General features: G+C 33.7%; 1 long non-coding RNA gene across 1 annotated transcript; it reads right to left on the reverse strand.

Annotated features, from left to right (window-relative positions):
- Positions 1–4228: 4228 nt before the first annotated feature.
- Positions 4229–5589, reverse strand: LOC113320425. The gene is made up of 3 exons (XR_003346091.1): positions 5260–5589; positions 4558–4633; positions 4229–4294 (listed from the first exon to the last, which is right to left on the reverse strand). It is a non-coding gene; the product is annotated as an uncharacterized LOC113320425 (long non-coding RNA).
- Positions 5590–5904: the final 315 nt, after the last annotated feature.

The raw sequence follows: 5904 nt of genomic DNA on the forward strand, positions 1-5904 counted from the left end.
ATCAACAAATACATATTTATTCTAATTTTTAAATCTACTCCATGGAGGAATATTTGGTTTATCCAAATTAAATTACAACAGGATTCGCAATTTACACTAAATTTAGAAACTAAAAACTATGTGCTTTAAATTTTTAGGAAGCTATTAATATTGGTAGATTTGGAAAAAAAATTACTTTCTCCGATGTTTCTTAATCTGCATAAAAAACTCTAAAAAATTAAGTAAAACTTAACGGATGGAGTATTATATATGATTGCATATTGCATAAATAAAGACATACTTTTCCAATCTGGAAGAAGAGGAGACGGTTGCTGAAGATAAGAACATATACTGATTTAAGATTATCAGTTTCAAAGATAATTCATGACTAACCACAAATAGTAGCCAACTGCATAGCCTCAAACAGAGCCCATGATTCAGCTTGATTCATGTTCTGAGGTATTTCAAACATCATTTTCCCACCACAAAGGGTACTCCTGCATGATCCCTTATTATAATACCAATACCCAGCTATAAGAGTATTATGGTTAAAAGAAGCATAAATATTTATTTCCAAATAACGTAGAGGAGGAGGTTTCCAAGTCACACTAAAGATGGAAATGGTTCTACTAGTACTCACTGCAATATCAGTTGGGCTACCAAGGTGATGATATGCAATATAAGAGCTAACATGACGAATGGCAGTATTAGGATTAGGATTACTGTTACTAAAAATGACTCTACATCTAAGTTTCTATATGTGTGAATGATGCAAAGTATGACATGAATGAAATCAACAGTGTTGAAAATATTAATGCGAGAACTCTTAAACTACCAAGTCTGAATCCAGGAAAGAACATATGAATGTTGCACTATTGAAGCATAAAGCTGAGGAAAAAGAAGCAGTAAAAGGCCAAATAAGCTTATCCGGCTGATCTAGTTGCAGAGGTATAGCAAGGGTTCGGATTCACCTAATTTCGAGTAAAAAGCTATTGTACAAAAGAATTATTCCATTGAGCTGAACCAGTATCAACCAGCTGAGCCACCATTAACAGTTACTAAAAGGAAGATCATTCCAGTCTTGTAATGGAGCTGTCATAGAGCCACTTAACATGTTTAAGAATTTTCAAGACCATGAGTTATGCTTTTCCATGTCCAACTAGAATTTGCATTACCCGGAAGAGGATGAAACAAGGTGCAGGTTGAACTGCGGAATATAAGCTAAAACATGCTCAAGTGACACATCGGATCGACAATGTTGACATGATTTAAAAGACGTAGTCACATTCAATGGGCTTGTTTCTAAAGCCCACTAAATATTCCGCCTCATTTCCCTTTCCGTGACTCTTATCGATCACAGTTGTTTTACTTGCATGAACATCTTGTCTTCTTAGTTCTTACCAGAGAGTTTGGTTACATTTTTGATTTTTGTATACATTATTGTTCCGTGGCTGGATCAGAAGAACACTTAAGCTTGATGATGGCCGAATCTCCGACCATGACGCCCCATCTAAGAAGTGTATAATCTCTGTTCATTTAAACCGGCATGACACCAAAACCTATATATACTTCATCGAAGCTGCACAATCTGTTACCAGCGTCTTTTAATATTCTAGGAAAGGGCTCATGCAGGTTCTTATAGACATACACAAATGACTATACATATATATGGTTGGTAGTTTACATTTTTCACGTTAAATCGCATCCATGTATTCAAAGCCACAATCGAGCTTAAGAGACGAACAAACTAGAAAAATCATTCTCATCAAAAATCAATCGTTGTTTAGGCATTTTTACTAAAACCAGCTTTTGCAATGGGCTTTTAACAACACAAAGAAGAAAAAAAAGGTCGCATGATTTTCCTCCAGTTTCAAAACAAACATCAAAAGTGATATATTCAAAAAAATATGAAGCAACTTATGTTATGAATCATGATCACCTCATCGATGATGATGATGATGATGATGATGACAAAGAAAGTGCAGAGAAGATGAAATTCAAACAGTGGTCACCATTAAGCTAGCTATGAGTAGTGGAGTATGTCAGTAATGGGGATTTACAGAAGAAAAGAAAAGAAAAGAAATGGAGATCTTGAAATGATTTTCTGAAGATGACACAAACATGAAAATCAGAGTATAGATAAGCCTCGTGATACTATCATCATTATATATTATATATCAAAAGCCCAATACATATGCTAATAATAGTATACCTGAAAAGGAGTATATATACACACACAAATGAAATGATAGACCATTGGTATAGTTTTTCACATGAAAAAGTTTATTAGAATGATGTTTTAAGAAGAAATGTTTTAGCTTAAAGTATAATTGCACTTGATTAGCATGGAAGATTAATGGCGATGATTTCGCAAAATTAATACGATGATCTTCCTTGTTTGATTTGGATGTGTGATTTCTTTCCCATCTCAAAATCGATCAAGGCACTCATGAGTCATGAGCACTTTTCTTCTTTTCTGTAAAGTGTCATTATCAGAGTGTGTTTGAATACCCGAAGTTGATGTGTCTCTAGAGAACCAAAAACACAAATCAGAAACAAATAAATTTTACTTCACAACAAGTTAATATTTTTATTTCTAAAAGTTATTTTGAAATTATATCGTTTCTTTATTATTATTATTATTAACTTAATTAGATATCAGGAGCACTTTTCAGTTTACATAAAATGTTATTTGGAGCATGTTTGGATACCATACGTAAAAGTGTTTCTCCTTTTATAGGAGTAGAAGTTAATACCAAAAGTTATGTTTTGTTACATATTAAGTCAACAATTTTTGCTCCTAAAGATCATTTTGAAATTAAGTCGCGATATTAATTTTCTTATATTTCGATTTTTAGAAGTCGAAAAACAATTTGTAACGGTGTATCCAAAAACTCCAGACACCTTATTATTGTATTGGTTCCAAAGAAGAAAAAAAAAATTACGCCGCCACGGAGGAGTAACAAGGGTCGTTTTCCGTAACCGGTTGTTTAACGGATTTTGATCGTTGAGAACTCAGTTAAATCATCAATTTGATCACGCTCAAAGTGTTTGTTTATTCGCCGGTAATATTGGATGGAGAAATTTTTAAATATTTGTAACATGTTTTGCCATAAATCTCATTGTGATATGGTGATAAAGCCGTAAGGAAACAATACAACCGACCTGAATATGAAAATTGGTAACACCAAATTCTTTATCGATTAAAAAAAAAAACATGACTACAAAATTATGTCAAATACATTTACATTAGTTCAAAAAAAAAAGAAATCAAAAAAACAAAAGGGAAAATGGAAAGGGACTACACTACATGGTTAAAAAATTGAGAATCATACATTATCCAATAAGTTAATTTGTAACTTATTACTTATGATGTAGGGTCTTAAAATGTAAGTCTAAATCACTTGGAAATTGCTGATTCTTAGGGATATAATGTAAACAACCCCCACAGTCCCTTCACCATCATACAAATCTTTGAGTTTTTGACTTCAAAAAGTGCTTTTAATAAGTGAGTTTCCATGGCTTATAATAACTAAAAAAAAGTGCTTATTAGAAACAAATCAGATTCCAATTTCAGGCTAAAGAAAAGGAAAAAGTGAGAAAAGTAGTTAATAGAAACTACCCTTGGACCCTGGTGGTGGATTCCTCTGTTTGTCTTGACCCTCTTTAAACCTTTCTTCTTTTCTTTCATTTTCTGATTTTTGATTTTTGAATTTTTACTTTTTCTTTTTATGTTTTTAATTTTTTTAACCTCTTTTATGAAAAGTACTTTTGTTGCTTTTTTTTTACTCTTTAAATCTAAATACTACTTTTGTTATCTTTGGTCTTCTTTTTTCGTGTTAAAATCGTTTTTAACTGCACATTTGCACAACCACATAACTACTAGGGCTGTTCATGGTCGGTTTTGGTTCGGTTTTTAGCCAAACCAAAACCGAAACCAATACTATCGGTTTCTTAAAATATGAACCAAACCAATCCATTAACCATTGGTTCGGTTTCTTAATGGTTCTAGCCGGTTTCGGTTTATTCCAGCGGTTTATCGGTTAACCGGCTGCTATGTCAGTTTCAGGAAACTGACAGTTCAAATCTAAGAAAAAAAAAACATGGTTTAAAGATTTTCAAACCTACCTACAGGCTACATACATTCCCATTCCATACATAATCCAAATTCATAACATTCTTAAACACAATTCAAAAGATAAAGATTAGTAATTCAAAAGATCCACAGTCTCCATAACATCTGAACAACATCGACACTTTCCAGCTATGCATCCACAAAATCAACTGATAGCTTCAGACTTTCCAGGGTTGCTGACTGCATGTATATGAAAATGGCAAGCAACTGGTAGTTAGAATCTAATTCACGTATATTTCCACTAATCATGATGGCAAACAATACATGAAAATGCTAACAGTGAAAAGACGTGACATGTAAACACACCATCAGGAGGACAATGTATCTTTCTTTGCTAACTGAACAGGTAATAACTTAACAGGTTTAAGAGGCACTAAATTAGCACATTAAGACTTTAAATTAAATCCAAAGAAAACATGCTTCCAATTGGTGAGATGAATTACCTTGGTACTCCTTAGTCCTCAACATCATCATCTGTTATGTTTACGAACATGGATTTAGAGAGAGAGTCCAAAAATTCTGCAATGAACAAATGCACGATCAGATAGTATACAGTGAGTTGAAAGAGAAAAAATTGAAGATTGTTTAGGATTTTCTGAAATTCAATTAGGGAAGAAATTAATGATGATGCTGAGATGATTGTTAAATTTAATCAAAGTAAAAGAGAAACTGAATTCAATTGTTTGGCTAGAACTAATTCAGAAGTAGAAGATTTATCTCTCAATAGCATACAACAGAGTTACAGTTCTTGCAACTTAAATCCCCCAACCCAATTTTGACTGTTTAGATCCAGCCTCTAAATCTCAGGAGCATGATAGACATTTCAAAATGGTGAAATCCAGTCCACTTGCAAAATCCAGAGAGTTACAGCAAGCACTGGAATTGTTGCTTTACCTCCAAAAGATAAGTATCACAAACTCTAAACTAATGATTTGAAATGATAAAGCTTGATCTTTGACCTTACAACTCACAAAATAAAGCGAATGATCTATAATTCCTATATGTGACTTATGAGCTAATTATATGAAGTTTTATGAGTCACCCATAAGCTGACATACATGAACTAGATAATCTGAACATTTTGTGGTATGTCATCAATAAGCTAAACTGCTATACTACAAACAAATTAACAAATGAAATAATACCTGAACTAACTTCCTCTTCTGGTCCCAAGGAAGAAGTATCAAGATCAATCGGCGTCTTCAACCAATTTTGAGCACAAATCAATGCCTCAACTGTTGTGGGAAGTAAAGAACTTCGATATGGATCGAGAATACGCCTCCCAGTGCTAAAGGCAGATTCAGATGCCACTGAAGAGATGGGTATAGCCAATATATCTCTTGCGATTAGTGCCAAAGTAGGATACCTAGTCGAGTTCGTCTTCCACCAACCTAAGATATCAAAAGAAACTTTCTCTTTCCGCGGTTCTCGTTTCTCTCTCAAATAAGTCTCCAGCTCATTTTTTCCTTCATCATCAAAACTTTCCTCTCTTCTCTTGCTCTCTCTGCCATAAGGGCGGCTGCAGCACAATCTCCTTCATCATCTGGTTCAGCGCCAACAGTATTACCACCACTACTATCTGTTACAACTGTTGAGTTTCCAGCACTCATTTGGACATCCCAGTATTCTTCAAAAAGTGCCTTAAAGTCCCTCATTACAAGATCCATTAGTTCTGTTCTCAAATAACCACCACCAATTCCTAACTGGCCAAGAAGAAACTTCAATCCTAATTCTTTATCTTGTGGATTCAATAATACAACAATAAACATAAGATTGTTCATCTTTTCATA

Source organism: Papaver somniferum, chromosome 11, assembly GCF_003573695.1.
Source record: "Papaver somniferum cultivar HN1 chromosome 11, ASM357369v1, whole genome shotgun sequence".
Classification (NCBI taxonomy): Eukaryota; Viridiplantae; Streptophyta; class Magnoliopsida; order Ranunculales; family Papaveraceae; genus Papaver; species Papaver somniferum.